Source organism: Diceros bicornis, chromosome 21 (genome assembly GCF_020826845.1).
Source record: "Diceros bicornis minor isolate mBicDic1 chromosome 21, mDicBic1.mat.cur, whole genome shotgun sequence".
Lineage (NCBI taxonomy): Eukaryota > Metazoa > Chordata > Mammalia > Perissodactyla > Rhinocerotidae > Diceros > Diceros bicornis.
Window position 1 is genome coordinate 13521078 of NC_080760.1, and position 9072 is coordinate 13530149.

Here is a 9072-nt window from a genome sequence, read left to right on the forward strand (position 1 = left end):
CTTAAAATCTGGCAAAAATCTTTGACTTACAAACATACGCTGTGGTCTCTTCTTAAGCAAGATATCATTTTTAACTCAGAATGGTACATTTATTGGAGGTGGTGAGGCTAATCAATGAAACAATGACAACAGTGGCTAGCATGTGTGCCAGGCACAGACATGCGTGAATTGACTTACTCCCCACAACAACTCTATGAAGTAGGTACCACTATTATTCCCATTTTACAGGTATGGAAACTGAGATGATGGGAGAGGCTACATAGCTTGGAATTGGCAGATTCAGTCTGTCTAACTCTCCTCTACCACTCTGGCCCATGTGATGAAACTCTCCATGGCTCCTAAGGACAGACAGACACTGGCACTGCTCTCACCCCTGGGGTAGCGGGAAGTGAGTGAACAAAACTGGACAATGTTACATTAGCTCCTACAGAAGTGTCACATAGACGTCAGCCTCTTTCATGAGACTGGGAGCTGCTTAAAGGCAGCGAGTATATCATGTCCATCTCTGTATCCTAGCTCCTAGGGGTAAACCTGGCACACAGGAGGGACTCACTCTGTCTGTTGAATAACTGAATAAATAAACAGCATGCACTACCACATTATCCAGTCAGTTATTTAAAAAGTCCCTGACTCAGGCAGGGACAGTGACCCTTTTAGGCCAGGCTTCCATCTACAGACCTGAATGCAGTGGGCCTCCATCCAAGGCAATAGAGCGGAGTGATCCAACACCCATGTGCCAGGCCCTCACTGTGCAATGACATATGTGAGATGCTGTGCAGGGGACACAGCCAAGGGTACAAGGCCATGCATTCAAGGAGCTCAGAGCCCCAAAAAAGAGGAAAACACTGAGTGTGATCTGAGGCAGAAGGTGGCAAGAGGCTATGGTAGACGTGCACACAGGAATGAGAGACAGGCACTAGACCTCATTGTCTCCTCTGCTGCAGGAGAACCTTCCCTCCTCCTCCTGGCATGCCTGCCTGGGCCCAGGCAGCACAATGTCCTAATTGTAATCTCCTTTCCCTTGGGAAGAAAGCACTGGGAAGCACCTCTGCCCTGGTCTCCTCCCCATACACATTCCTTCCAATGGAGGAGTGACCTTCCTGATTGGTGAGATCGGGGAAGAAACTGAGCATGTGAAACCAGGCCTCTTTAACTTCTGCTCTTTGGGGCCAGGCTGCCTGTGGGAGGGGTGGTTTCTTTCCTCCTGCTGTCCTCCAGGCAGCACACAGCTGTGGTGGGGAGAGACCTGCCACTGCTCTCTGCCTGAACAGTGAGGCAGTCACCATGGATGGCGTCTTGGCAGCTCTTTGTCCCCATCTTCCCTCTAACAGAGGTTGTTCCAGTAGTAGATGGAAGGCCCCTGGCATCAGAGGATGAAATGGTCTAAGCCAGGCAAGGTAAACTCACTCCTTTGCCAGGGATTGGTCTGAATATGGGCAAGTGATCCTGTTCTGGCCAATAGGATTTAAAGGGATGTCTATTTGAAAGCTTCTGGGAAAGAATTTCCTTACAAATAAAAAGAAAGCCAGCTTTGACGTCCTGCACTTCCTTCCCCCCGGGAATACAGGTTTGAGGATAGCTCCAATCCGGAGCCATCTTGAGACCACAAGGCAACACATGGATGACGAAGGGCACACAGGTCTTTCATGACATCACTGAGTTGCAGAAGAATCCTGGCGTCACCCTCCTTCAGACTTTTTATCAGGTAATGAACCAACTTTAGTTAAGTTTTCTATTAATTAGAGCCCAAACTAACTGATAGACAGATGAATTTAATTCTGTAAGGAAAGTAGAAGAAAAACTGAATTTGGCTGACCATATCATGTTCTCCAATCCAGCAAAATCAGCTAAAAAGCAGATATTTTGATCTCCATCTATGTGTCTCCTGAATCTGTATCTCCATGGGTTGAGAACTTTGAGAACAGGTTGAGGTTTATCATTCCTTCAAACCCCAGCTCACATGAAGGAGGCGATCATATCTGATTTACTTACCATTGCATAGCCAGTGTCTAGCATGGTGCTAGGCTTACAGTTGGCATTTAACAATGATATTGGATGATTGAATAAAGAATGAGATTACTTCCAGCTAGAGTAATTGAGAAAAACTTTATAGTAGTGATATTTAAGATGAGCTTTTAAATGTAATAATCTTCATAACATTAATGGGAATAATATCAAGTAACATTTATTGAGATTTTTCCATATTCCAGGCACTGTGAATGCGGATTATCTCTTTTAATCCTCACAACTACCCTATGTGCTAGGTACTATCATAATTACCATTTTACAGATGAAGAAACTGAAACACAGAGCGTTTAATTAACTTGCCCAAGGTCCCAGTTAGAAAATGCTGAAGTTACAATTTGAACCCCAACTTCTGATTGCAGGGAATATGGATTTAATCCAGTAGACCATTGGGAGCCATCAGTTCAACAATTCAATTCAACAAACAGATATGAAAGGCTCTAGGAATATAGGACACCTAAGAGACAGTCCCTGTACAAGATGGTTGAGAAGAAAAACTGAGGCGTTAATAATAATATTAACAGCTGCCCTTTACTGAGCTGAATATTTTGCTAAGTGATTTACATATATCATCTCACTTAATTTGTTCAACAACCCTATGTGGTCATTATTAATACTACCCCCATTTTACAAATTAGGAAACTGATGCACACGATATTAAGTAACTGGCACAGGATCACACAGCCCAGCGATGGAGCTGTGATTTGTAGCCAAGCAACTTGACTTCAGAGCTAGAGCCCTCCTATCCAAAACCATCACCGCAAAGTGACATGACAGACACTGCCCCAGAGGGCATGTGCAAAACGGTGAGGCAGCAAGTGGGGGTGATAACCTGTGCTCTGAGCGGTCAGAGGACACCTCACAGAGAACACCTCCGTCTCAGTTTTAAAGTACCAAGAGAAATTAGCGGGGTGGTGTGTGTTTGTGTTCACATGCATGTTCTGTGCACGGGCACACACCACCAGATGAAGAGGGCCTGGGAAATAGGAAACATTCCAAGTTAAAAAAAAATAGCAGATACCTGCTGACCCGGTGGCGCAAGCAGTTAAGTGCGCGCGCTCCGCTGCGGCGGCCCGGAGTTCGCCGGTTCAGATCCCGGGCACGCCCCAACACACTGCTTGGAAAGCTATGCTGTGGTGGCATCCCATATAAAATGGAGGAAGATGGGCATGGATGTTAGCCCAGGGCTAGTCTTCCTCAGCAAAAAAAAAAAAAGAAGAGGATTGGCAGATGTTAGCACAGGGCTGATCTTCCTCACAAAAAAATAGCAGATACAAAAGCTCAGAAGTAAGAGCGTTTAGGGAACTACAAGTAATTTGGGGTGGCTGGAGAACATGGAAAGGTGGGGGGAATGAGAGAGAGAGCCAGAAAGGTGATCAAGCGGTCCTCTGTGAATTCTGAACTACAGACGAACAAGCCCAATGCTCTGTGTAGTCCTACCCCAGGAACTCACAGTCCCATCAGGAGCTCCGGCAATGGGAGGTGGAGAGAAACTTCTCATGGTACAGGAGCAATCAAAGTGAAGCCAGCTCTGCCTTGAGAGTCGAATGGGTGCGGGAGCCATGACATGCAGGTGCACATCCTCCCTTTCCCATACAAGGGGCCGGAGGCACCCACAATTTTTATGAGGGAGCAGCTCCATAAAATGGAGCTAAGAAGCTCACAAGCCCCACTGGCTGTGCTCGCAGAGGAAAGGGGGAGGCCTGGGACCCACCAGGAGCAGCCAGACCACCCAGGAGGGACGGGCTGCACACAGCGCCACCAGCTGGAGCAGGGAGAGGTTTCCTGCCCAAACACCACCTTCTGTCACTGCCTCCACTTTATCCTCCCACTCCTCTGCACTTCTTTGTCCTTTGTCTACAGTATTTTTCTGAGCATCCAATACACAGCAAACATTGTGCTCAGCCAAGCGATTCTCATCTATACCCAATGCAAAACATGACAGCTGGATGGGGAACAGATGTTTTCGCCCATTAAAATTTATATGAAAACTATAAACGTTCCTCTGACAAGTGAAATAAGTAGACACCTCCGAGAAATTGTGAAGTCATCTCCCTGGGGAATTCAGTGGGAGTGACGCATGACCCAATGACAGGTAGGCTTGCCATTTTTCTTTCAAAATTAAAGCACAGTCTGGGGTAGAGAAAAGCAAGCTCCCTGCAAATGACACATGGACCCAACATTCTTATCTATGTTTTCCATGCTAGGGGATTCACACCTTAAGGGTTAAAAAATTGCATAGTGATGATACCATCATCATAAATAATACCCTAAAGAATTTTAGTAGGCATCTACCCATTTGTATGCTCAGAATATATAATTCACTATGTGGTTTGGTTTCAGGTTTTATATTCTGGTTTTTTTTACCTTCAAATTGCCACTGAGAAAAACAATTTATTCAGTCTTTCACTCAATAAATTTTGGTGGAGGACCTATTAGGTACTGGGCCAGGTGCAAGTCTCCGGGGTACACGAATGAAAGCAACACAACCCTTGCCCTCAGTGAAGTCACAATCATTGAACCCAAGTTTAGTATTGAAATGTCCATTCACCAAGAAGGCCTAGCCCTGTCAGCACAGATGGGCAGGATGACGGTGAGACTTCAAAGGGAGAAAGGGGACCTCTGAACCTGAGCATGGGGCTCCCCCATTCCTACTGCACCAAGAGAGCCTCCGCCCTCCAAGACACAGAGATATATAAAGTAAAGGATAAGGAGAAGAGAAAATAGCAGAAGTATCCTCAAATAAAAATTGGTGTTTGGTGTTGGAAGATCTAACTCCATTAGTTTCACACCCTACTATTATGTCAGAGTATCCATGTATTTTTGTTTGTTAGTCCCTTCTAGTTTGCATAAAAAATGAGAGATACTCAACCGGGAGCTTATTGTAAAAGAGGCAAAAAACCATCTTGGGGCTTCATGGAGAACACAACTTGCATACAGTTTGCCACACCAGCTCTATGTTCTCGAGACTCTTCTTTGCTGGACTTCAAAACTGGACACTGTCTTGAGCCACCTGAATTTAAAAAGTAATTGTGGATATTATATAAATACACATATCTTGAGGCCCTAAGGGACTCCTTTGCGGGATCAGAGCCAGGAAATGGAAGACTATCAGAAGCCAAGACGCCTGCACTGTCTCTCTCCCTCTCTCCACATGGCCCCTCCATGTCTGCTGCTTGCTGCACATCTGTTTCTTTCTGTTCTTTCCACACACCAGCTTTGTCTTCTTCTCACCCCATAGCTCCACATCCCTTTGCTCCAGCCACCGGCAGACAGACTGTCTCTCAGTCTCAATTCCAAGTCCCAGGAAAGAACACCCAATTGGCTCAGCTTAGCTGAAACCGCCACCCTGGTCCAACCACCTGAGGCCTGGGAAGTAGGGCTGTGTAGCACGATCACTGCTGCCACAGAGGAGCCTTGAGAGTGTGAAAGAAGGACATTCTCAGGTGAAAGCGGTTGCTGTGAACTGAGCAACACCTCGAAAGGTGTCTACTAATCTTTGGCTATGTTGTCATCTCTCCACAGAAGGCCTCCCCTGCTCCCTGTCCTGGGGTGCTGTTTTATGGTGACCCAAGCACTGATAGTTTCCATTACTTTCACCAAGTTTCTCCCCTCTCTTATTCTCTACCTCGTGGCTTCTGCTTACCTATGGCTGCTACTGTCTCATGCCTCTGCTCGTGCCTGTCTCCACGCCTCTTGGCTTCCGTGCCACTTTACTTCCAGCATCTCTCTGAGTGAATGGAATGCACTTTCCCCAAAAGTAGATTGCATTGCACGGGCCAATCAACCTCAATTGACCTGTAGCTCTCTTTGGGCCAGTTATCAGACCATCAGTCCATCAATCCCTGGGCCTATCAGCTGTGGTCAGGGTATTAGGGTCTACAAGGCTACGGAATAGAAACCAAGAGCAAAGAACTGTCTTCTGCTTTTCCCAGAAAAAAAGCTATGGGCCTGGCAGTTTTTCTTAAAAAGTACTATAAGCTTCCAGCATACAGATCATAAAAGACCTGTCCTGTCTCTAAATTCTCTCTGGACATAAAATGAGGTCCTTAGGAATCTCTACGAGCATTTTAAATTTTCAAACAATAATTAGTTTAGCATTTAATATATGTTTAATAAAATTACTAATGTACTATTCAGTGTACTATTGTACCCTCAACTGGCATTTTAATAAGCCTTATTCTCCTCAAATACCTACTTCTGAGAATCTGAAAGTAAAATAGGGCAAGCAATTGATAGATCAAACAAAAACTCCTCACATATTGCAAAATCATTAAGACTGCTACATAACTTCATGGTGACTAAGGCCATACGATCTTGGTGGTAAGATTGTGATCCATCTTGTAGAATCCTCTGTAAATTGCTTATTTAAACAAGTAGAGACAAGCAGTATACTCTGTCTCCTGCCCTGCACTGAGAAATATGAGCTAACTAATATTAAACGTTACAACACCTCAATTCTCACCATAAATTAAGAAGAAATGTAACACACAAACACAAAGTAAGAGGACAGAATATATCACTGAGAACAAAAGAATATATCACTGAGAACTGATGGGAGTTTTAGAAAAAGACAGACACATCATGTTACACCAAAGATCCTAAATATTTTCATCTCCTAGATACAAGCCGAGCTTCCAATTCATTTACGACCTAAAGCTTCCAGTCACTGTGAGCACATCCCTATACCAAAGAAGCAGATCCTCTGCCATCAGGAAACTCTCTTATCCACGAGTAGAGATAAACTCACCCTTGGTGCCAGTCCACATGGGGCTATTCGCTAGGGAAAACTCCACTAGGGTATGGTGAGTTTCAACTGATTGATAACCACAGAAGGACAATCTCTCCTACAGCACACTCAAGAAAGATTTCATTTGGGACTCATTTCCATCCTTGAAATGTAAAATTCTATTTTAAATGGTAGTGGAGCACAAAACTGTGATCCAACTTCGTTCACTCTTTCCATAAGGAGGAACACTGGTCAGAATTACTCGCATATTCGGGCCTAGAAAAGGAACTCTAGAACAACAGGCTCAGAAGTCAGGAGGCTGTCCAAGAAGAACTATAGGCCTGCTTCCTGCAATGAACCCAAATCCAGTTTAGACAGTCCCTCCCTGCCACAGGTCTCTCCCTCCCGTCTTGTGGTATAGAAAAGCTTTTGCTTAAACCCAGTGGTAATTTCTCTTGAGACACTGGATCTAAAATCAAATAAATCCTTATTAGCAAAATCCAAAAGTAGCACACGAAATCCAGAAAATCTGGACTAAAAGGACAAAAAGGCAAAATAGAATGTGAATGTGAGAAACACAGTGAGTTGAATTACCGCTGACCTAAAAATAGAGTTCCTAGGTTAATCTTTTAGAATGAAAAGCCATGGAAATATACTTCTTAGACAGTGAGCCCCTCAATAGCAGTTATATATTGTGGTATTACAAACCGTCCCAAACTTAGTGGCTTAAAACAACTGCAATATATTACCTCATGACACTATGGGTCATCAGTTTGGGCTAGACTCAGATGGGTGGTTCTTTTCCTGGTCTCTTCTGGGCTTACTTATGTGGCAGCTATCAGCTGGCAATTGAGCAGGGACTGGATGACCCAAATGGCCTCGCTCCTATGACTGGAGGTTAGTGCTGGCTCTCAGCTGGGTTTCTCTCTCTCCATGGAGTCTCTGATTACCAAGGAAGCTGGCCTTGGCTTCTTCCCACAGCAGCAGCAGAATTCCAAGAAAGCATGCCTGGGGGCTGCAAGACCTGGAACTCCCATAGCTGAGAACTCCTACAAATGTCTCTCTTGCCACAATCTATTGGACAAAGTGAGTCACAAGTTCAGCTTACATTCAAGATGGTGGAAAATAGACTTCACCTATTGATGGGAGGAGAGGTAAAGTCACATTGCTAAGGGAATAGGACACAGGGATGGGAGGAATTTGTAGCCATTTATTTCAGTCTACACAAGCAGGAACACATCTTAATAAGTTCTATTCTCTCTAACATCTAGAAGTGCATACATAAAAGATATTTCAAGTCTGTTGTTAAATGAATACACAAGTTTTTGCAAATAAAGTCAATCAGATGCCAGCTAGGTGAAACAGGAATTTCAAAATTAAAACTGCCAGTATCTTTTAAAACTATGGTACTAACATTTTGATCAACTCTACTCTTATGCCACTCTATTTCCCTTTTTTCTACTTCCATTGGCATGAAAACTTGTTTTCTCCAAATAACTGAGCTTGGATGAAGCTAATTTTGACATCTCCTTGAAAAATATTGTGCTTGCTCTCTATACCAGCTTCTAGTATCATCAAAATAACATGGATCATTCTAGATATAATTGTATGAACTGCTTATAAATATAACTTTGATGTTCTGCTTCACAACATCTGGAAGCAAACACAACCACAATCCATTACTGAAAAGAATGCAGGCTTACTTGTAGCTCATCGCACACAAACTGGAGGCCCATTTCACACAGAGTCTGTCTAGAAAGGGAACCCAGAAATATCTCCCTTTTAAATTCTTCCTTCTTCCTTTTCCATTCACATGCTCGTCCCTTTTCATGAAAGGTACACATATTTGCAGCTGAGTAGTTTTATCATCCTGTTTCCCACCTATAGAATTTTCGGGGTCCAACAGCATTCTTTCATTTCATTCTGTCCCCTTCAGTCCAAGCTGGCAGTGTTTTGCTGGTCTAAAATGATCAAGAACCTTGTGAGTCTCCTGTGTATGTCACAGGGATTCACTTCATTAGGCAAGAGGCTTGTCCCCAGATCTTTGGTAGATAATCCCATCTCTGGGTTTTTTTTGTTTTTTGCTAAAATGGCTAAGGGACAATGACCTTAAGCTCTCTCCGTGCTCTCTGGATTGATTGAGAGGATCTGTGAGCCACATCCTTCAAAAAGCCTTCTGTGTGACTGAATACTCTGACCTTTTAATCTTTCTGAGGTATTAGCAAAAGGCTGTACAGCACACCCTCAGCTTTTTCTTTAGAGCATGCTTTCCTAACAATAAATCTCTCAATTTGAGCATCTTTTGCAATCCGGATAGG